The sequence below is a fragment of the Trichechus manatus genome, unplaced genomic scaffold (genome assembly GCF_000243295.1).
Source record: "Trichechus manatus latirostris isolate Lorelei unplaced genomic scaffold, TriManLat1.0 scaffold00329, whole genome shotgun sequence".
Taxonomy (NCBI): Eukaryota; Metazoa; Chordata; class Mammalia; order Sirenia; family Trichechidae; genus Trichechus; species Trichechus manatus.
In genome coordinates, this window is record NW_004444265.1 from 914,624 (window position 1) to 940,348 (window position 25,725).

Here is a 25,725-nt window from a genome sequence, read left to right on the forward strand (position 1 = left end):
ATGGATAAAAAAACATGTTGCCTACAAGAGACACACCTTAGACACAAAGACATAAATAAGTTAAAATCAAAGGATGGAAAAAATATATATCAAGCAAACAGTAACCAAAAGAGAGCAGGAGTGGCAATAATAATCTCTGATAAAATAGACTTTAAGTCAAAATCCATTATAAGAGACAAAAAAGGCATTACATACCTACTCCTCACTTACCGACTATCTCGTTATCTGACATTTCGCATTTACAACAACAGTAAAAAATCTGCTATCCGACTATTTTGCATGTTAACATTTGTCTGGCAGTAAACTTCTAGTCCAAAAGCTGGTTTCAGAAGCCAGTTTCTCCACATTTGACCTGGTAGCCATCAGCCCTGGTGACCACTGTTCTCAGGATGGTAACTAATCTTGAGAGCCAGCTTTTTTGTTGTTGTTGTTTTTAATTCATAGATTAATTTACCCACCAACTAAGCCAGGTGCACATTTAGGTACCTAGAAGTGGGAGAGTAGTTATTTCTGTGACTGGCCTGTGGCTCGTCCCTGAGGTTATACAAGATGACTGTTACTTCTAAGCACTCTGTCAGAATTCTCACTATCTCATATTTATTCAATCACCAACTCTGAAAGGTGATGGGAGTAGATTTCTCAATGCTCTTTGTTGCTGGAATAAGTATTTTGCAAAGTAGAAGTGTTAATTTTTTACTTCAAAATTCTACCCAGTATATTCTTTTTCAAGGAACTCCTGGTTTTATACAAAATAATATTTTTTTAGAAAGCAATAAAATAAAATAATTAAATTAAGCGAGGATAAAGGGGTTAGCATTATTGTCCACAATATGAATAAGTGACTATTACACATTGTGAATACAATGTTTTTAGACCACAAAATAAACATGAAAACAGGAGAGGATGAATCCAAGAAAGGAGGCGGCATCTTATACTGGTCAAATACTCTGCAAGGTGGTGAGGTTAGAGTCCCTCACATAACATTTACATTCTATTGGAATAGACAGGTCAAGGAAATCAGAGATTACAAAGGAAAATTTGAAATAAATTGTAGGAGAGCTACAACACACTTTTGAAAACTGCCTGTCAAGATTTAATGGATTCATTGAATATACCAGCATGATATACCAGCATATCGACTACGCAATAAAAGTTAAGGGGTCGTGGTAACCACACATTATCTGGTTTAGGGAAATATTGTAGCAAAATCACTGAAGGTAATTTGCCTGTGACTCAACAAAGAGAGTCTGACAGTTTCTTTATTTTCACCCAGAAAAACATGTCTCATATAATTGATTTTTTTTCCACCTGCCACACCAGTAGCAGGATATAGAAATATACAAAACGCACTTGTTCCACATGCAGAATTTTATAGCACTTTATTTAAAAAAACAATCTTAGGTCTTGAGGAGTTTTGTTGCTATTTTAGGCACTATAAAAATGTGGGTAAAAGAAAAATCGCAAATTCTGTTTCCCAGTGAACTTGTGAAGAAATGGAAGTTATATAGAAAAATGAAACAAAAAAGATGAATACATTTTAATCTCATGTGATTTGAGAGGGAGGCAAGATGATATGTTGAAAGCAGCACTAACCTGAGATTAAAGAATGCTTGGTCCTACTCAGGGACTTTCATGAATCTCACTTTGTGCTTTTCATCAGGACATATCACCTCTCTGTGCACCAACCTTCTAGCTGGTAAAATGAATGAGTTTGACTAAATCATATCTAAAGTCACTTGCAACTCTCAAGTCTTAGGGTTCTTTTGAAATCAGCTGCAAAGTGAGATTTGGTTGGAAATATGCCTTGTCTGCTTGAGTATGTTTGAGGACTGAAAACTCAACAACTTTTATTCTTGTTGTCAATGCTCTAAGCCTTCATAACTTTTGGAAACGCTCTCTGTTTGCTTAATAATTGACTGCAATGCTTCCAACATCTTCATGTCAACAGGCAAGCCAAACTAGAAAGAAACGGGAAGTAGACACAGAAACCCTTTAAACCAGCTAGGTTTTAAATAGTCTTATTTAAAGAGAACTTCCAAATTCCAGCTGTGTACTGTTTAAATGTCTCCTTAAATGAAACTGAAAGAGGGAGAATAGGATCCTATTAGCAAGAGTTTCCTTTCCTTGCATCTGATAAGTTAACATCTGTGCCTTCTGATAAAAGCATCTTTTTTTTTTTAAGTGGCATTTGCACCATTCATTAGTTTCCTTTTAGTACAAATAGCTGACTCCAAAAAATGCCCCAAGGCTACGATGAATTGTTAAACAGGTGGTAGAAGACATCACCTGAGAAGGAAGCCTATCCAGATATACATTTGGGTTTTCCACATTAGCAACATATCTTTCATGGGCCATGGGAATATATGCCTGCGTCACATTTTCTGCCCCTGGAGGCTTATTGGCAGGGATTTGAGCCACTTTAGTATGTTCCGGCATCATGGCGGATACTGGTACAAATGCCTGAAAAACAAGGAAGTGCGTCTATGCCACGTTTGAGTGTTGAGAGCCATATGTATGAGGGGATGCTTCTCAGAGGAGAGATTGTGTGAAACTTTTGTGTCTTTTGGCTTCTGTACAGTGAGATAAGTCTTGCAAGTATGTCTGCTATTTCCTTTGTGTTACTAGGAAGGCATGGTTACCGGCATTCAGAAATAGTCAAGTAAATGAGTTATTTTTGGGGTGAAAACAGTTTGTGATGCACTTCTTGGGCCATGGGACTGATATGTCCTGCATGTGTAGTGCGCTTCATGGAACATGATACCGATACAGCCCACTCTAAATCAAACAATTATGTGCGCAAGTGCAATGTTTATTTAGCATTTTGTGTGTACTTCTGGAAAATTGAGTAAGACATTTTATGGCTCAAGTGTAACCAAGAAGTGTGATGCACCATGGGACTGATATGTCCCTCGTGTATGATGGGCTTCATGGAACATGGGACTGATATGTCCTGCTTGTAATTGGCACCCCATTTTAAAGAGAGAAAAAAAAAAAAAAAAACTACCAACAAATAAAACATTCCATTAGTGAAAAAACCATGACATCGCAAAATTCCAAAAAAAATTAATTCATCCATGAAAGTGTTATAACGTGAAAGAAAACTTTATTAGTTACACAAGATATTTTAATACTTTCAAACCATGATTCACTTATTATAATAAGGATATGAGGATATTGATGTGATGACAAAGTTAATTACTAATTTGTAGTTATCTACTGATTCCCTTAGAGGTACACCTAATAGTTAAGAAAGCACTACTTTTTATTTTTTCCTTGTAATTATGTGTCCCTGTTTTGAACAGGAGACTTTTTTTGTTTTTCTTTTATCCTCATTCCCAAATGGCAGGCCCTCAGGTTATATTTTTGTTTGCAGACTTCTGGTTATTCTGCCAACTTTCCCCTTCTCTATCATGTCCAACAGTGGTCCTCTGGAGCCTCCATCTGTCAGAAAACACCTCTTTACCTTCTGTTTATTCACATAATACTCCCTTCTCCTCCGCGTTAAAGGACTTCAGAAGAAACTAGTTCTCTTATAGTCAGTCCTCTTGCTGAGAGACTTCTTGTTCTCACAAGCCCAACTCCTAGTTACCATAAGGATGAAGGTAAAAACCAGTTGCCATTGAGTCAGTTTCGACTCATGGCAACTCCATGTGTGTCAGAGTAGTACCATGCTCCATAGGTTTTCCAGTGGCTGATTTTTTGTAAGTAGATTGCCCTGCTTTTCTTCTGAAGCACCGATGGGGGGACTCGAACCTCCAACCTTTTGCTTAGCAGATAAGGTTATTAACTCTTTACACCACCTAAGGACTCCAAGGACAAAGGTAGTATCTCTTAAGTCCCTGTGCAACAATCTTTTCTCTTATGAGGCTTATGCCATCCAAAGATTTCACCAGACTCTTATCAATCTTTTTCTTTTATCTATTCACAGCCTCTTTTCAAAGCACAGGTCTCCTCTTCTAACTCTGACAAGGCTGCTAAGAGATTTGGTCTGGAGTTTAGTGTTTGATATATTTTCCTCATTACATACCTTATAGGTTCTGAAATAACAGTCTTTATCACCTGCCATTTCTCCAACAGGAGATATATTACTCTTAACCAAAGGAATATTGTTATAGCAGGAGCACTACAGGAGTTTGCAAAATGAGTCCCGTCATAGTAAGGGTCTTCAGCAGACTACCAATGCATTACAACATATCTCCCTCTTCTTGTCACTGCTGGGCAAACACCGACAGCCAGTATCTTTTCCCCACACAGCAGCAAAAAAAAAAGAAAGAAAGAAAAGAAAAAACAAACAACAACAATGAAAAAACAAACAACAACAATTAAAAAAAAAACCCTAAAAAACTGTTTTTTTAATTATCGATGAGCTGACCTCAATATCTACAAAGTCCAGACCTCTGCTATTCCAACCACTGTTTGTGGAGAGGGAAGAGTTTTATATTCTTTGCAAGACTAAGAGGCTATCACTCAAATTATTTATTTATTAGTCAGGCAAACTATGTGGCATGATTGTTTAACACTTGACAGCAAGCTGAGAGAGGGTATGAAGTCAGACGTAGGATGGACTTTACACTGATTGTTGTAATAAGCCTTGAGAGGCAGGAAGTAATCTTTCATACATAAAAAGGTCCAGGTCAGTGTTTCTTAAAATGTGGATAAGACTGGGAACTTCCAGTTTGAACAGATTGATGCTCCCCTCCTCCCAAAAAACTCTGAAACTGAGAAAAATTGCCATAACTACCACTTCAGGGTTCTATAAAATAACCAAAGGCAAAGAATAAACTGAGAATCATTTCTTCATGAAAAATTCCTGAACTTCAGGTAAATGGAGTCTGTCCCTTGCCTGCTGGTGATATCCCATGCCCCCTTTGCCCCAGCTTAATTGGCATGAAAGTGCTTCTAAGGTAAGGATGGCTATAAAAATGAACAGTTTCATTGCTGAAGGGGGCTAATTTGATTTAGCACAGGGCAAAAGTCCTACACTCAATGGCATTGTCAGTAAAAGTAGCAAACTCAGTAAGAAACAAAAGGGGAAACATGAGGCCACAGTCCTGCTTGAGGTGAGTAGCAGAATGGCAGATAACTCGAGATTTAACCAGAAGATCCAGGAAATAAGAGAGCCATCTAGGGACTAGGTAAACCTGCACACATGGCTGGCTGACTAGGAGCCTGTCAAGGAAGTCTCAGGATGGCCCTGCAAAAATCAAGCTAGCACAGACTTGAAAACTGCATGGCATTTACATGTACACCCCAAACCACATGTAGATCCATCAGGAAAGAAGGGAAACCTTACTGACTTAAGGTGTTTGAGCACAACATCTGCTCAAATGACTCGGTAACCACTAAACTATGAAGACACAGGTGTGATCCTTACAAGATGAGGCTAAAAAATGAAAATAGATTTAAAAAAAAAAAGAAAACAGAGACACAGGGGCCACACACTGTGGTGGAGAGCAACTACACAGATTAAATCCAGATGTGTTACTAAAACAGAAAACAAAATAGAAATAATAACAACCCACGGGGAAAAATAATCACAGTCCAGAGTTGTTACAATAAATTATTAAAAAATTAATGTTTTCAACCAAAAGTTATAGGAAATTCAAACAACAGGAAAGTGTGATTCACAGGGGAAAAAAAAAATCAGTAGAAACTGTCTCTGAGTGGGCAAAATGTTGTTTTTAGAAGACAAAGTCTTCAAAACAGCTAAGACAAATCTTCAAAACATACAAAAATAGGTATGTTCAAAAAATTGAAGAGTTCTGTGCTTAAAGAGGAGAGCTGGTGGCACAGTGGTTAAGAGCTATGGCTTCTAATGAAAACATCAACAGTTCAAATCCACCAGCCACTCCTTGGAAACCCTATAGGGCAGTCTACTCTGATGTATAGGTTGCTACGAGTTGGAATCAAGTCAGGGGTAATGTGGTTTTTTGTACAAGTGCTGAAAGAAGGCGACCTGTTGGTGCAGCAATTAAGCACTCACCTCCTAACCAAAAGATCAGTGGTTTGAACCCACCAGCCACTCTGCAGGAGAAACATATGGCAGTCTGCTTTTATAAAGATTACAGCCTTGAAAACCCCATGGGCCAGTTCTACTCTATCCTATAGGGCCACTATGAATTGGAATCAACTCAACAGCAATGGATTTGGTAAATATGATGATAATGACTCAACAAATAAAGAATCACAATTAAAAAAACAGAAACTATGACAAAGAATCAAATTGCGATTCTGAGGTTTAAAGTTGCAATAACTGAAATGAAAACCTTACCGTATTAGCTATATAGCAGATTTGAGAAAGCAGAAGCAAGAATTAGTGAACTAGAAGATAAACACTAGAAGATGTGCAATCTGAAAGTCAGAGGAAAATAAATGAAGAAAAATGAACACAGAATCAGAAATTTGTAGGACAACTACAAGTCTGCCAACATAGGTACAATGGGAGTCCCAGAAGGAGAAGAGACAGAGAAAAAGGGGCAGAAGAATATTTAAAGGAATAATTGCTGATAACTTCCCAAACTGGTTGAAAAATATTAATTTACAGATTCAAGAAGTTCAATGAAACTAAGTAGGACAAAGAGAACCACATGTAGCCACTTCATGTGGTGAAACTATGAAAAGACATGAGAAGCTAGTTTGTTCTGTAAACCTTTATCCAAGTATAATAATAATAATAACAACAGGAAAACTATTAAAAGACAGAGAAATATCTGAAAGCAGCAGGAGAAAAATGACTCATTGTGCACAGCAGAACAACAATATGATAAAAAGTTGACTTTTTATCAGAAACAATGGAAGACCAGAGGCAGTGGAATGGCATGATCCAAGTCCTGATAACAACAAAAACCAACACACACACAAACAAACCTGCCAACCAAGAATTCTATGTATAGTAAAGCTATAATTCAAAAATGAAGGTGATATAAAGGCATTCCTAGATAAAACAAGACTGAGAAAGTTGAGTGCTAGCAGAGCTGCCTTACAAGAAATGTTAAAGAAAATCCTACAGCCTGCTGAGTAATGACATCAAATGGTAACTGAAATCTGGAGGAAGAAATTAAAAACACTTAAAGATACGTGAGTAAATATTAAAGAATATATAAATATATTTTTCACATTTCTTTTCTTAATTCCTTTAAAAGGAATTTTTAAAATATCTGTAACAAGATATTGATGAGTTTATAACATATATAAATGTAATGTATATGACAATTAGAATAGTAAGGATGGGAATGAATTGGTGCTAGATCGAAGCAAAGTTGTTATACTTCATTGAAATTAAATCAGTATTAACCTAAAGTATATTGCGAACAGTTAAGATACCTATTATAATCCCTAGAGCAATCACTAAAAATGCAAAGAAAAAAAAAATCAACAAGGAAACTAAAATGGTACATTAAAAAAAATGTTTTTACACAAAATAAGGCAGTAAGGAGTAACAGAAATTGTACATATAGAAAACAAATGGAAAATTGGCAGACATAAATTCATCTGTATCAATAGGTACTTTAAATGTGAATGGACAAAAACACTTTAATCAAAAAGCGCAGATTGTCAGACTGGATTAAAAAAAAAACACGATCCAACTGTCTACAGGAGACACATTTTAGATTCCAGATATTGGGGGGGAAAAAAAAAAAAGGATACTGTTGTTGTTGGGTGCCATCAAGTAGATTCTAACTCATAATGATCCCATGTGACAGAGTAGAACTGCCCTATAGAGTTTTTTGTTTGTAATCTTCAGGGAAGCATCTGCTAGGTCTTTCTCCTGCCAGAGCCACTGGGTGGGTTTGAACCACCAATCTTTAGGTTAGTAGCTGAGTGCTTACCCTTGTGCCACGAGGGCTCCTTTAAAAAAAAGATAAAAGAATAGAAAAAGATATGCCATGCCAATAGTAGCTATAAGAGAGCTGTACCTTCTATATAAATAGACTTTAAAAAGTCTACTTAAAGTCTAGAAAAATAGACTTGAAGAAATATTACTAGAGACAAAGAGAAACATTTCATAATGATAAAAGGGTCAATATATCAGCAAGATATAATAATTATAAACTTACACACGCCTAAAATGCCACATGATTCTATTTATACAAAATGTCCAGAAAAGGTAAATCTATAGCAATAGTAAATAGATTAGGAGTGACTGGGGCTGGGGTTGGGTGCAGAGATTCACTGCAAAAGGGAGCGAGGGAACTTTTGAGAGTGACAGACATGTTCTAAAACTAACTTGGTGATGATTGCCCAACTCTTTACATGTGCTGAGAATCATTCATTTGTACACTTACAATGGGTCTAATTTATGGTGTGTGAATTATACCACAAAAAAGTTGTAAATAAACTAATAAACAAATAAATAAATGAATGTATTGTTTTTTTTTAATTTGGTAAACACTTAGAGTATCTGTTTTATAATAATTTGGTGTACTTTTGCTTATTTCTAAGAAATACCCCCCTTAAGTCTTTGAACTGAAAGCAAGGTCTTAAACTAAAATTCCTAAGTTCCAAAGCTCTGTTCTTCCAAGAGAAAAAGACAGGACAGCTACGGCATTTCAAGCATTCAAAATGGCTGACTTTCGCTTGTTTCTATGTACATGGGTAGGTAGACACAGTTATCCAATTGATTTGGGGCCAATAGTTGACAGGCTGCTTGAAAGAGTTTTTTTTTTTTTTTTTCAGGTGGGAACAAAGAGTGAATAACATATCCTTTAAATATTTTGTTTTAATTTAAAACATATGAACATAAAAATAATTCTGCAGTAATTATTCTATAATCATTTTGATGTTAGGTAAAGGCTTTTTTTGCGTGTGTTTGGGTCCACTAATTTGAGGTCACTGTTATTTTTTTGGAATAGCGACATACGTAATGCAATTTTTTCAAATTCAGGCTTTAGTCTTCTTAAGGTACAACATGAACTTGCACATCAATTTGAGAAACTAATCCTTCTAGATTTTTATTAACCTTCTTCATCTATGACAGCAAAAATGTAGAGACTCATTTTCTAGACTTTTTATAACAGTTAACTGTATTTTCAAAGAAAGGTCTCTTTTTTGTACTCATGTGTCTTCCATATGCATGATAATTAACTTACACAATTAGAATAACAAAAACCACTCAAATAAACAGGTTTGGTTACACAAAAAAGTGAGGTAAGCCTAGAACTGAGCTGGTGTTTGACAATGTGCATGGATTTTAGTTAATCTGTCCAAGCATTTGTACCAAGCATTTGAAACGGTATTGTTTCATGTCACTCCCCTACATTCTCTTTGGAGCTCATTTCCAGCTCTTATCTTCTATCAGTTATTTCTTGCCACAGTGATGCCGCACAATGACTGCAATACTACAATGGCTATAAATATAAGCATTTACTACTCACTCATCTGGAGCCATTGGGGGCAGGGGATAGGCTAGACTGTTCCACTGATCATGATTGAGTTCTTACTGCTGTTGGCTGGTCTCCAATGACCTCGGTTGATTCAAGTAGGGTAACTCAGCTGTGCTCTGAATGTCTCATCCACCAGCAAGCCAGTCTTAACATGTTCCCAGGACAAAGGTAGAAGAGCAAGAAAGACAAAGCATAAAACATAAGCTCTTGTTCACCCTCTGCATGTGTCACATGTTCTGATATTCCATTGGCTAAAGCAAGTCAAGTAGCTGAGCCCAGAATCAAGTTGTGGAGCAGAAGATCCTATCTACATGGGAAAACCTGTCGAAATTATGGAGCAAATAGTGAGGTTTGAGGCTATGAAGAATCAAGGACATTTTTATAAATCAACTTACTGCATGCCACTTTCCTTGGGATAAAATTCATGGGCATTATCTGTCTAACATTCTAGACTTATAGTCCCTTTTCCTTCTCAGCTATTGTGATTCCCGTCTAATCTCCTTTTGCTATCAAATCCTATGGCCTCACTCTCAGCCTTATCTGTGCCACTTCTGTAATCTGAGCTCCAAAAACACACTTTATGATTAAATCATATATCTGTCTAGCTTTCTCCCTCTCTGATTCCTTCTACGTCTACTTTTCTGACCTCACAGTGATTGCCCTGTCCTTGAATCTTTCTTCACTGTTTCCTTAGTATATCGACCATATCACGAATTAACTTCTTCCCTGAACAATTTGGGATTCAGGTGTTATCAGTTGTACCTGTTTTTTGTTTCCATTGTTATTCCAAAAGTTTTTTTGGGAAAAAACTTTAAACTCAAATGAAATCAACTAACCACGATTTCTGCTTTTCACCATTGCTGAAGAAAAATCATAGAGCTTTGCTGAGGCAGCGATGTCTTAACACTCTGTAAAAGATTGATTATTGATGTTCATAGTGTAGGTTTGTTGCTATGAACCAGCTTCCCTGCCAAATTCTATATTTTCCAGGATTCCCATTGCATCTATATGTGGTCATGTCACTGAGTTTTGTCCAATAGAATGGAATAATTGTGTCATTTGTAGGTGGGACCACTAAGAACTCCAATGATTCTCCATGCTCATTCTTTTTCTCCTCCTGTCCGGTGCAGAGTATCCAGCAAAGGACCCTGAGGCCCTAAAGGATTAAAGATCTACAGGAGGAAAGACCTTGGGTTGCTGAAGGAATATGAGGAAGGTCATTTACCAACCAGGAATAACTACATTGGAATCTACGTGAACAGAAAACACTTTTATTGTAGTAGACCACCGAGATGAGGTAGACGTCTTCAGGAATTTACTTACCTTACATAATCAATAGCTATTAATGTCATGAGATCTATGGTATAAAGTTTCAGTCAAACCCATAACCCTGTTCTGCTATACTAAACCATGTGCTTAGTTAGCTTTCTTCAATTTCTTTCAGTGGCTGCCCCACAACATTACTTCTGTCCTCACATTCCAAACCATTCACGTCCCCATGTCTCCATTATTCAGAAGATAAACTTGCTTCATTTTCACAAAAATAAAAGTTCTCTCCTCCTCTCTGAACTATATGTATCAAGAAAATATAAATTATACCCAGTTTTATAGTTACTCAGAATGAATCAAATATTCTTTGACAAGAAGTATTAAAACACATAAGGAAAATACACTCTTTCAGGAGCTGGTGGGTAGCATTGGCTTTGACTTTTATGTTCTGAAATAAATTATTTGTAGGAAGTAGAAGTCATAATACACTAACTAAACCAGTTATATTTGGAATTTCATTAGAATACTCATGACTATTGAATAAGACAATTAAATAACAAGATTTTTGTCTTTAGTTACTATCTTCATGATTGGGATCAGGGCCAGATTAAGGCATATGAGGGCCCTAAACACTGATGATATTTGTGGCCTCCTCCTTTGCTTATTCACACATTCAAACGTTATATATGAGTTAGACATATGTATGTGTGTTTGTCTTGTCTATCTATGATGTAACTTCTTTTTAAATGCAGCTATAATATTAGCAATTGAATGCAAAATGGTGTATGCCATTTTAGCAGAATGAGTTGAACTGGATTATAAAATTTTTAGTGGATGCAAAGTACTAAGATTTTTACTATATGCCACATTTTCTACAAAAAGAATATTCTACAACAAAGAAAATGAGCCAGTGAACTTAGTTGTTTCAACAATCAATGTAAAATTCTGTTGATCTCCCACAACAGAAAATTGACTTATCATCAATTTTGCTTGAAATAGCTCATACTTCAATTTTGATGCAAGTTATGCAATAAATGCTATAATTATAAGTGTATAAATGAAAAGATGTCATAAAAATTTTAATGATCATAAAACAAATATTATAGCAAATTACTATATTTTATTTTTAGATAGATCCTTCATTTCTAACATGTTATAATTAAAAACATTTCCTTCTATTCTTTGCTCTTACAAATTCTCAATGATTTCATCACAATTAAACCACTGAATAATATCTACTTCCATACACAATAAGGATAATGAACTGAGTCTTTCTTGCCTCATTGTTGTACGCTGGGGGTTTTTGAATCTCTTTAGAGATGAAAATAAGCGATCTGTTGTGCAGTTTGTGATCATTGAAATTAGGAATATGCATGAGGTGCAATGAACTACTTAATATGGCCCTCTATCCATGGTCTTGTAACTCCCACCCAAGTGATTGAGTGGGACTATGCTAATAAGGTATATGGAACCCTAACAAGGGGATTGGTCAGTTTTGCCATTCTGCTAGGGTTAAAACGAGCCATCCCAGTGGCAGAAAGGAAAAGATCTCACTACCACCAAGGAAGAAAGGCCTTGAGTGGAGCGCATCCTTTGGACCCGGGATTCTGCACTGAGAAGCTCGTGAAACCAGGAGACCGAACGAGAGAGAGAGAGTCAGCTGTAACACTGGTGAGCTTCCTGGCCCACAGAATGAGAAAGCTGAGTGCTTATAAGCAGCAGGCTTGCTAGAGGAGTAGGGTGCCTCCAGAGACTTGGTGGAGCTAGGTTTGCTGACCCACGGCACTAGAGCTGAGTGCCTTTGGGCTGAGGCTTACTGGCAGAGTGGGGTGCCTCTGGACACTTATTGGCAGAGCTAAAAGAGCTTTGCAACACTTGTCCAAGCAAGGCAGAGGCCAAGGGGCCAGAGAGAGGCGAGTCTGTCAGCACAGCTGAGAAGAGTCTGTCCTAATAGAAGAACTGTATCCTGAGCATTCCTGGACCTGAATTATAACCTGTTACTTCCCTAATAAACCCCATAATTGTGAATATTGTCTGTGAGTTCTGTGTGGCCATTGCAATGAATTATCAAACCCAGCGGAGAAGTAGAGAGTGCTGTGGGAAGGACCATTGGTGTCAGAATTGGTAAAGATGGAGAAGAGGGGAGGCATGTCTACCTCTGCCTCATAGAAATCAGCCTTGGGCTGCTGATCTTGACTCTCCTTCCCCTTGTGAAGTTAGAGGAAGTCAGATGCCTCCATGCCATTTTTACAATGCATAAAGCAATTTCAACATTGGGAAATATGCATTCTATTTATCTTTTATTATGAAAGCATACATGCTTGCGTGAGTACAGTTTGTCTTTCCTGAATCTGCAAACTTAGTTCTCATGTAGGAATAAAATTGTCACACTTCTCTATAAAGGTTTGTATTTAAGTCATCGAGATAAGCCTGCACTAATTTCTTGGATGCCTTAATGCATTCTTCATCAGGAATATTCACATTGTTTAAGAAGGAAAATCTATTTGAAAAAATTTCATACACTTTCACCCTTCCTTTCATGCAAAATTCAAGTTTGTCAATGATGGTATAGTACTTGGTTACGTGAAATTGATCTCTGGCACAATGATACTTCTGGAGCACTTCCGTCATTTACTTGTTTCTTGCTAATGCTTCTGCAAAGATAAACTGCTTGATAATCAGTATTTGGCAGTATTTGTTTTGTTGTGTTTTCAAAATCTTCTCTTAAATTATGTAAACACCCCGTTAATGACTGGTAGAGATCTGCACATGTCTTTAAATTTACTTGTGAATCTTGGAGAGCTTGACTCGTCAGATGAAAATGCTGCAATATATTATTCCACATAACCAATATAGATACATACTCTAGTGTTTGCATTTTGCTGGCGATGCTTTCAGCTTCTCTTTTGGTATTTCCTTTTTGCGTCTGGTCTTCAGCAATATTTTCTAAGGCATCTAAAATCTTAGCGTACAAATACAGGATCGTACTCATTGCTACTCTATGCCCTTCCCAATGTGAATTAGAAAGATTTTAACACTCGATCATTGCCTAAATATGTTTTAAAACCTGCCCATTGGTGAGTAGAGGCAGCAAAAAACGTGTAGAGGAATTGAACAGCAGAAAAAACAACTGCTTCCAGACAGCCATCTACTGCAGTACATCCTGCAAGACTAAGTGAATGTGCAGCACCTAGTATGAAAATGGCATATTCATTAGGTTCTAAAATTTTCTAGTGCATGCCTTTACAATGCCCTGACATATTGGCAGCATTGTCATAGGACTGGCCTCTGCACATAGAAAAACTAATTTTTCAAACTTCACATAAATAGTGACGTATTTGATCTGCAATTTCTTCATCAGTATAACTGTTTAAGCTAGTAAAGGTGTTAAATCACTAGACAAATTTTTCATCTGTTGGAGATATGTGTCTTAAAACAATACATAGCTTATCTATATGAGAAAGATCAGGAGTAGAATACACAGACAAACTGAAATATCGAGCTATACTTATTTCACCAAAAATAATTGATGGTTAAGGTTATTAATTCTTCACATGTTGTTTTAGACATATAGGATGGGTTGTCCTTTCCTCTTTTACCATATTCTGAGACGTGACCTGCTAAAAGTGGATCAAACTGAGCAACAAGTTCAAGTAAACCCCCCAAATTCCATTTGGTGGGAACCCAAACACTTTATTTCTTCTTCAAAAATATAGTCCACATACAGAAATTGTGATAATGACAACAACAATGCATTGCATAACAGCTTTCCAATAATGATGTTCTTCACTGATTTGTGTTCATGAGTTAAGCCAAAACTATGTCTTTGGTTTAAATATGATAATATACAATCTCTGTGAATTGAATTGTTTTCATGTTTATCAGTCATATTTGAGTCGCACAAGTTGCTAAATCCATCCATAGCAAATCGAGAATTCAATGATTTAGGACTGAATAGTTCGCAAACGAATCAATATACAAAGCCAGTTGATGGAGAATACAGTAGCCACTCCTTCTTATAATTTCACCATTAGCTTTGAACCCTAGAAATATATTCTGGCTACAGACTTTGTTTACTATCCAGAAATTTTCAACACGAATTTTCAAACAGTCCACTGTTGACAATGTTGACAATCACTTGGCCCTCTTTCAATCCAATAATTTACATCTTTTGAAGAAAAATTATTCCATAAAGCATGATCTGTATTTCTCTTATTTATGAGGTGTGCAGATGTGACAATTTCAGATTCTAAAATAGTTTCACTTTCTACACCATTATTAATTTTTTTACTACAGCAAGAAATGGGTGCAGAATTTGGAACAAATTCTGTTACAGTTGTACTGTTATCAGTAATTTCAACACTAATGGTGCTAGGACAATGATTTGTACCCATTAAACTCGAGCATTCAGTGGAAGAAATCACTTCTGAGTCATTACATTTTAAAAAGGAAGTTAATTTTGGAATTGTCTTTAGGGAGTTATGAATTCTTTTCTTTTAATCTTTTGCAAGATATCCTTTTTTCCCTCCACTTAGTTGTTGCTAGATATAAAATTATGTCACTTTTTAAATTTGGTTCTACTGTAACAAATAGATTTGAATAATTGAAAATAAATAAAATTTATAAAATAAAATTTACATTTGAATTTGGACATTAACGCAAAAATTTGCCATCACTGTCATCCCCATCGGGTATCAGCAGTAGTCCAATGAACTGTGAGGATGCAACATCAAAGGACTTATAGTTTACTCATACTTATTTAAAAAAAAATTCATTTGGAACATGTAATTTTCTTCTTCAGATCTGAGATAGTCAAAAGAAATAGTACTTACAAGGCAATGGGAAATAATTTCATTTGTGTGTTGTATGGTGTTTGTTGGCGGGCCCTTCACAGACCTCCGCGAGTATTTTTCGTATTGAAAAAATACTTAAAAATTTGCACACTCATTTTCCATCTTTTGATGCTGCATCCTCACAGTTCATTGGACTACTGCTGATACCCAATGGGGGTGAGAGCAATGGCAAAGAACATGATACAAATACAAAGCTATGCTCAGTCTGAAGATGTGTTTTGGTTTGCTTCGCACAGGACCAGATATGTCACAAGTCATGTGATTATAGTGTTGCTGGCATGTTCTTCTGTGGTCAACGAAGAGAACTGAATATGACATTATACCCTGCTGGTCCAAATTGAAAAAGAAGGTATAATTGTTACCATACACAAAATTTATAAAATGGTATCAATTTCATTTAGTGCTCTGCCAGATCCCTTCCACTATGGTGCTCGCTTTTCCTTGTATCCTGTCTGCTTGGCATCTATGGGTCTTTGCTTTGAACAATTGGTGCCCCTGTTTTGTTCATGCCCTAAGCATGTGCTTACCTTGCTTATTGGGTAATCTACCTCTGACTGGAATTAAGATTTGCTAATCTTATAGAGGGGGCATTGGTCGTTCGGTGGTAGAGTTCTCATCTTCCATTTGGGACACATGAGTTCAATTCTCAGCAAATGCTTCCCATGTGCAGCTACCACCTGTCTGCCAGTGGAGGTTAGGTTGTTAAACTATGATGCTGAACAGGTTTTGGCAGAGCTTCCAGACTAAGATGAACTTGGAAGAAAGGCCTGGTTATCTACATCTGAAAACCAGCCAGTGAAAACTCTGTGGATCACAACAGTCCAATCCACAACTGTTCATGGCGCTGGTGCAGGACCAGGCATCAATTAGTTTCATTGTACATGGGTTGCCATGAGTAGAGGAAAAACAACAATCTTACAGAGCAGTAGTTCTCAGTCTTTTAGAGTTCACGGTATACTTTCAAATGCTGGAATGTTAGTATATCTGAAGTAATGTAAAAACCCAAAACAACACTTAAGCTAAAACTATTTCCCAATTATACTCTCTCTGATACAACAGGGTCTAAAGAAACCTCTATAGTTAGTTAATTATTCATTCTTGTAGAATTGTAAAGTTTTCCTGCAAGAATTTCTGCCTTGAACTTGTTCTGTATACTCACCAGGAACACTGCATGATTTCTGGTAAATACCAGGTTTTTTCTTAACAATCGGTTTTCCTTTAGACTAAAACTAAGCCTCTTACCTCTTGTTTACTACAGACAAGTTGAATTCTGCCATCCGTACTTCCAGGAACCTGTATCATTAGGTACCCTCTCTGAGAAACATTATCATAACAAAACAAATACTTAGTTGACTTACCCCACACATTGTCTCACATTACTGACACATTTGTGAAGGATTTAAAGCACAAACATGGGTTATAATATGCTCTTTGAAAACAACAATTGCAAAAAAATTAGAATGATAAAAACATACTTTAAAAGTGAGAGTAGAAATGAGCTTGCGTTAGTAGTGATTCCACTGAAGGTATTCAGAATGTGAATAATTTTGCAATATCTAAGGGGAGCACAGAGAAGAACATTTCAGAGTATGGAAAAAATCAAGTCCAAGAGAAAAATCTATTTACTTCTAATACTATATTTTGTTTCAATAAAAAGATAAAGTGAAACTCAGGATACTGTTAGGGATCAGGGTCCCCTAAGATAAATTTTCCTTCAGTGGTGAGATTGTAGAGAGCATTTCAATGCCCATAACTGTCAAAAGGATTAAAAGAGGAACTGAATAGAGTGGAGTATAGAAGCACATCTAAAAGTAGTACCACTTTATCTGGCAGAGTAAAGTCATGAAATGTTAAAAAGTCATGTTTCTATCCTTCCTGAATTGCATGAAATCTAGGAGACAGGAATAATGATCATCTCAGAAGCCTATACAAAAGGAAGACTGTAGCATTAATTTACCAATCAATGAGCCATTTCAGTTGATCCTCCCAGCAATTGAGAAGAACTAGACATCATTATTAAAGAAAAAGCACTATTCTAAATGCCAAGTGCACATCATTATTTTAAATAATAATACCTTACATTTGTGTAGCACTTCAGAGTTTACAAAGCACTTTAATGTACATTATCTCATTTATCAATCTCTAAAAAGAGGAAGAACATTTTAAGGCAAGGAATGGGATTAATATCAGTGTTGCACTGGATAAATGAGGGTGAGTTTCTAGAATAATAGACGTTCTCAACAAATCTTTATCAGGAACTGATGAATTGCCCATCTCAACTTCATTATCCTTATCACGATCACTTATGGGAGAAATGAAAAATTGATGAGCACCGTCATAATCAAAGAGAATAAATGTTTCTCTGTTAAAGTGAATGCATAATCTTTCCAGGAATAAAACAACAATATTCATTCATTATTAAATTCTGATGATGCTGACACCAAATTTTATTTAAACCAGTGAAGGAAATTAGCAATATAGAAGAAAACTTGTTTGGATTTGATATTGTTAAGCTATGTATACATATGTATGTATATACACATATATAGGGTTTTATTTTTCCCCTAATAAGATCTAGACCCTAGGCTCTCCCAATTGGATGAATATTTTTAGAATCCATTTAAAATACAGCGAGGGCTCATTTTTTATAGCTAGATGGCTACCTTCTAAAAATGAGTCAGCAATTGTCAAAGACATCACGTCACATGCATTACTTATAGGAGAACTTAATGGCATTTTACAACAGATGGACTTTTTTAAACAATTAGTTTTTGTAAGAAAATTATAATGCTTCCTTTGTTATCCCCTATACCCTCATCCTAGCCCAGCCCTACACAAATATAATGTAAGAAGTACAATTTACCTTATTTTCTTCATCTGGTCTTATCAAATATTTTCATTAAGCTCATGTAAATTAGAACAGAAAATAGTGATATTTTGCCATTAATCACATCAAAAGATGCATTAATATTATACATAAGATATGACTTTTTTTTATCTCACCCTAATACTTAACTTAGCAACTGTAGCTCTTAACCACTACACCACCAGGGTTTCGTTCAAAGAAATAACAAATATAATTAAGCAAAAAAAGAAAATAAATATAATTCCAACATTTTCACTACAGTAGATAACCACTCTAAAATTACTGGTTTAGGTTATTCTAGTGCTGTTTTTTTTCTATGACTGTGTATATGTGTACCTGTTGTGTGTATATCTGTATATATGTGTATGTGTATGTGTATGTGTGTGTGTGTACATGTGTGTGAAGTGTGTAGCTCATGTACCTCAGCTAAAACTTAGAGGCTGCCATTACAAAACATAGACATTCAAAGAAATATCATACAGCCCTTAAAAATAATCATATCAGTAAATGTTTATTGAGAGAGAAAATTATGGCCCTGATATCATAAATCAAAATAAATTTAAAAAATTTAATCATAAGGCACATATAATTTTGTAGCCTAGTATTTAAATTCAGTGACATATTATTAATAATTACTAATACTTATTTATGCTCAAGAGGAATGTTTACATAGACCAAGAGGCAGTCCTTCGAACAGTATAATGGGATACCTGTGCGTCAGAGTTATATCCTTTCACCATACTTATTCAATCTGTACGCCGAGCAAATAATCCAGACTATATGAAGATGAACGTGGCATCAGGATTGGAGGAAGACTCATTAAAAACCTGCAATACATGGATGACACAACCTTGCTTGCTGAAAGTGAAGAGGACTTGAAGCACTTACTGATGAAGATCAAAGACCACAGCCTGCAGTATGGATTACATCTCAACATAAAGAAAACAAAAATCCTCACAACTGGACCAATAAGCAACATCATGATAAACTGAGCAAAGATTGAAGTTGTCAAGGATTTCATTTTACTTGGATCCATTAGCAACACCCATGGAAGCAGCAGTTAACAAATCAAAACATGCATTGCACTGAGCATATCTGCTGCCAAAGACCTCTTTAAACTGTTAAAAAGCAAAGAGCAAAGATATTACTTTGAGGACAAAGGTGCGTCTCACCCAAGCCAACGTATTTTCAATCACCTCATACCCATATGAAAGCTGGACCATGAATAAGGAAGACTGAAGAAGAATTGACACCTTTGTATTATGGTGTAGGCAAAGAATATCAAATATACTATGGACTTCTAGAAGAACGAACAAATCTATCTTGGAAGAAGCATAACCAGTATAGCCTTAGAAGTGAAAATGGTGAGACTTCATATCATGTACTTTGACATGTTATCAGGAGGCATCATTCCCTAGAGAAGGACATCATGCTTGATAAAGTGAAAATCAGTGAAAGGGAGGAAGACCCTAAAGCAGATGGACTGGCACAGTGGCTGCAACAATGGGTTCAAGCAGTACAATGGTTGTGAGGATGGCGCAGGACAGGGCAGGGTTTTGTTCTGTTGTACATGGGGTTGCTATAGGTCAGAACTGACTCACAGCACCTAACAACAACAACATATTTTACATCAATATTTATCTTTATCTTTTTAGATGTCCAAATGTATTTTTAAATGTCTAAATAGTGTTAATCATTAACTTGAATGAAGACAAAGAAAAAAAAAATTCAATGGATGTGAAAGAGAGAAGAATTACTAATCCACTGAAGAATCAAAATCTAAAAAAGGCTTAAAAGTTCAGAATTATGGTTTAAAGATATGTATTTAATAGGATCATAACAAAATGATAAAAATAATTGTAGTAATTTTAAGTACACATCATGTACCTAGAAATGTGGTGAGCCTTTAAAATATATTAAATATATATTCCTAAATCAAACTTTATTACACATAAAACTGGATTATGCAAAAGCAGAAATGTCTCTTAATAGCAAGCTTACCTCTCCCTGTCCTTCTTCCCAGGATAGCATTTGAGGTTAATGGCAAGTTTATGTGGTCCTACTGAAGGGGTCTCCAGTGTGCTCACTAGTCTGTGACTGCTCAGGTGTCTGCTTGCTTGGAGCACTGTTTTGGCACTTACTGTCATGAAGCCACGATGTTCCTCCTCCCACTAAACTAAGGACATTTATTGCCTCAGTAGGAGGCCAGATACCGCCTAGAACTATACATTATTGCTCAGCTTTAAGGTGAGAAATACAAATATAAAACTCTTAATAAGACTTTAATCCTTAAAGCCTGAAATTCTTGAAAGACAAAAAAAAAATCCCCTAATTTCCCCAGCTTTCCTTTCTTTGTATATGAAGAGAAAAACTTACTGATTAGAGCATAGAGCTTTACTCTAAGCGTTGGTATGAAGAGGAAGAAGGACATGAAATTAGAAAAATCTCTTCCATGTACCAAAGGAAAAATGGCTCCTGCAGCTCGTTATTGTTGTGGTTGTTAGGTGCCATCTAGTCAGTTCCAACTCATAGTGACCCAGTGTACAGCAGAACAAAATACTGCTTGGTCCTGCGCCATCCTCACAATCCTTGTTTGAACTCATTGTTGCAGCCACTGCGTCAATCCATCTCGTCAAGAGTCTTCCTCTTTTTCTCTGACCCTCTACCTTACCAAGCTTCATGTCCTTCTCCAGGGACTGGTCCCTCCTGCTAACATGTCCAAAGTATGTGAGTTTGTAGAACCTTAGAAAGGAATTTGGAAGGGAAGTCTTGGAGATGAGCCATAATCAAATGGATCCCTAACCTCAGATGGGGCAACATTTTTTTATTTTATTTTTATTATTGTACTTTAGATGAAGGTTTACCGAACAAATTTGCTTCTCATTAAACAATTAGTATACATATTGTTTTATGACATTGGTTAACAACCCCACAACATGTCAATACTCTCCCTTCTTAACCTTGGGTTCCCAATTACCAGCTTTCCTGCCCCTCCTGCCTTCTAGTTCTTGCCCCTGGGCTGGTGTGCCCCTTTAGTCTCATTTTGTTTTATGGGCCTGTCTAATCTTTGACTGAAGGGTGAACCTCAGGAGTGGCTTCACTACTGAGCTAAAAGAGTGTCCAGGGGACATACTCTCAGAGTTTCTCCAGTCTCTGTCAGGCCAGAAAGTCTGGTCTTTTTTTGTGAGTTAGAATTTTGTTCTACATTTTTCTCCAGCTCTGTCCAGGACCCTCTATTGTGATCCCAGTCAGAGAAGTCGGTAGTTGTAGCCGGGCACCATCTAGTTGTACTGGACTCAGTCTGGTGGAGGCTGTGGTAGTTGTGGTCCATTAGTCCTTTGGACTAATCTTTCCTTTGCATCTGTAGTTTTCTTCATTCTCCCTTGCTTCTGAAGGGGTGACATCAGTAGAGTATCTTAGATGGCCACTCATATGCTTTTAAGACCTCAGACGCTACTCACCAAAGTAGAATGTAGAATATTTTCTTTATAAACTATGTTATGGCAATTGAGCTAGATGCTTCCTGAGAAGCATCCCCAATAATTCGGTCCCTCGGGAGTTTCGATGTGTCTATGGCGCTTCCATGACCTTTCCTTGTACAAGCTGTGCTGACTTCCCCAGTATCATGTACTGTCTTACCCTTCACCAAAGTGATAGGGCAACCTTTGCCTTAGGAGCAGAGAAGGAAAGTGATGGGTATGGAGAAATGTGAAAATCCTGGGTCTAGTTACTCAGTTCTTTATCATTATTATGGGAAGCCTGCTAGCCTCTCAGAGAAGTCCTGTATTCAGAATCAAGTGGAAGGTGTAGCGTGTCAAAGAGGAGAGAGTTGTCTAGTGAGCGAGACCCGAGGTTGTATTATGAGTCTGGTTGTGCTGGAGGGAATCCAGGAGTAGTGTGTTCTGGTCATGAGATGTGGATGTGATGGCAAATCTAGGGTACCAGAAGATGCCTGAGGTTTGGAGGAAGGGATTCTGGAAATGAAACATCATGGGAGGAACCATGACCTTCAGCATCACTTGCCAGTGTGAGTTCATGTGGGTCTGCCACATTTCACTGGACTTAGAACAGGATAACCATGACCCAGTGGACAAGGACAGCAACTACACTGAGGACAGGTCAAAGACCAGAGTTTCTCCAAGTACTGCTGTGAATATGGATAAATTTTCCCTGCAACCAAAGAATAATTTGAGAAGGAGCCAGGAGAAGGGAGAATGTTTGAGAAGAACTGGTAGAGTATTGGAACTTGGGATTGATTACTTGCTCACAACTGGAAGAAATAGTGTTTCATGTATTTGGCAGGTTTAAGTCACTTAAGAAGAAGTTGATAAGAAGTGGCTCTTGAAAGATGATGGGATCAATTTCTTGAAGGACTTTTAGACTTTCAAGGGATTTTGGACTAAACACTTCTGTAGTTTCTGAAATTGTCCACTTGTCTTTTGAAATAAATATTTTGGCACATTCAGAAATTTCTGTTTTAGGATATAAGGAAAAGATTAGTCCAAAGGACTAATGGACCACAGCTACCAAGGCCTCCACCAGACTGAGTCCAGTACAGCTAGATGGTGCCTGGCTACCACCACTGACTGCTCTGACCGGGATCACAACAGAGGGTTCTGGACAGAGCTGGAGAAGGATGTAGAACAAAACTCTAACACACAAAAAAACACCAGATTTACTAGCCTGGCAGAGACTGGAGAAACCCCAAGAGTATGGCCCCTGGACACCCTTTTAGCTCAGTGGTGAAGTCACTCCCAAGGTTCACCGTTCAGCCGAGTTATTGGACAGCCCCATAAAACAAAATGGGACTAATGAGGCACAGCAATCTGGGGACAGGGACTGGAAGGCAGGAGGGGACAGGAAAGCTGGTTATAGGGAGCCCAAGGGTGAGAAGGGACAGTGCTGACATGATGTGGGGTTGTTAACCATTGTCATAAAACAACATGTGTACTAACTGTTTAATGAGAAACTATTTTGTTCGGTAAACCTTCATCTAAAGTACAAAAAAAAAAAAGAATTATCTATGTGAGATCAGCTTGACAACAGCAACTCAAAAGGTTTGATGGGAAGCCTAGGGGACAGTGAGTTGAAGATAATGGTGATGGAATAATTTGGAAAAGGATAGTGAGAATTGCAGCACAACTGGAAGAATGTAATCGATGTCACTGAATTGTACATGTAGAAACTTTTGGAATTGTACATGTAGAAACTTTTGGAATGGTGTATCTTTGGCTATGTATATTCCCCCCTCCCAAAAAAAAAAAAGTCCTCCAAGATCAAGAAAGCAGAGTGTTGACGTGTTGTGGGGCTGTTAACCAATGTCATAAAACAATATGTATACTTACTGTTTAATGAGAAAATATTTGTTCTGTAAACCTTCACTGAAAGTACATTTAAAAAATTTTTAAAAAGCACAAAAAAAAAAGAAATTTCTGTTTTAATTTTCAAATGCTAAACTGCCTAACAAGTAAAACTTTACTTCTGACGTTTGTGCTTTTAACAGAAAACAAAATTTCTAATCAATTCAGCAGAGAATCTTTCATCATATTGGTTCTGAATAATAATCTTTGAGGACATTTTGCTCTTAGAAATAGACAATTATTTAAGTTAAGAATGTTTGCCCATTTTTAATCAATTCCAGTATATGAAGTGTCAAAAATTTTCCACATCTTTGATCTATAAGAGATATATAGGAAAAAAAAAAGCATCAGTTTAATACAAATTTTAGAAAGGAAACAACCAAAAGAAAGAACTTTTAGCATCAACATCATCTTTACACTGTTTTTTTGAGTTATGTCAAAGCAAAGCATAGAAAACAGTGTATCCCTTATCTTTCTCCTTGAAGAAATTACAATGTAAACAATGTTCAGAACATCATGTCAAAGCTATCCATACAATGGAATATCAGTGACCATTAAAATGTTCCTGTTAATGCTACGTTAGAATGTGGTTTTAATACAGCATGTACTTATGATTCCATTTTGGAAATATCTATATATCTGGTTAGAGAAATGACTAGAAAACTGTATTTCAAAATACTAAAATTTGCTTTTGTTTTTTGCTTCTCTGAATTTTCTACAGTTTCTTTTAGGGAAATATTTCCCATATAGAAAGATAATTTTTTTTTACCTTTTAAGTGGAAAAAAGAAAGCTTAAAGTTTGTGATATTACAAAAGTTAATGAATCTCCGTTCTGGAAGAAAAAAAAAAAAAGTTATCCATCATGTAGAAGCAAACAATTACTTGACATTATAGCAAATGACAAACTGAAAGTTGTGGATTATAATGCCTGAATCCTTGAGGTTTCTTTCTGTTTTTTTTTTTTCCCCCCTCTTATTTCAACCAAGTCCACATATCTTTCGTTTTCTCCAGTTATCCTTTCTTAAACCTCATAGTCACAAATTAGCAACAGACACTTGAACGTAGGCCATTCACATCTGCTCAGTTAGGATTCGCGACAGCTGCTCAAAGTGGCTGAAATTTTGAAAAGTGAACTCACGAACATGACGCGCCCAGAGGAACTGAGCTGTCGGAAGTTGCCGTGAGTGATCAAGGTTAATGAAGTTCAGGATAAAGATCTAAAATAAATAAGGTGATATAAAAAGAGGGGGCACCCTCAAAATTTAGGAGGTGGTTTTCCAGTTCGGACAGCTGTACTTCCAATGCCTTCTCGCGGGAACAAGGGCAGAACCCACACAAAGGGCAGCAATACCACGAATGCAACCGAGTGGGGCCTTTTCAGAAGGAAAAACTTGACAGGCTCAATGCCTGGTGATTTTTTTCCCCTTTCTCTTTCTCAAAAATTTCCCCTAATGATTAGGAGTGTCAGACACTGACATAAGTCTGGGAGAAATGACCCGTAAAGTAATTAGAAGAAGAATTTCCCCTACTCTGCACCCTCTTGTCTCAGAGCTGGGTCAGATGAAAGGCATCTCTGTTTACTTCCTGATCTGTCTAATTTCTGTAACAAGGACCATCCCAAATTCATCTCCCAGCAGCTGCTAGAACTGAAACTCAAGAGGTCGCCCCAGGCACCGTGGCACCTTCTTAGAGCTGCTCGACCCTAATGGATTAGCTTTCCACGGCACAGGTGGCAATTTAACAGGAGCCCGAACTTTTACGCTGTTAAGAGACCACTGAAACGAACTTCAAAGACCACAGGCCCAGAGCAGAGAGCTAAGAAAACACAGGCTTTTCTAAAACGCGATCAACTCCAGAGCCTTGCCCCTCCACACTTTCCAAAGGAATATAATAATATGAGCAATGGGAATAGCAGGGAGGAAAGATTAATATAATTTCAAAATTTAAGAGAAGCAGTATATTTTCATCAGAAAACTGCAGGTTTTATCATGAAA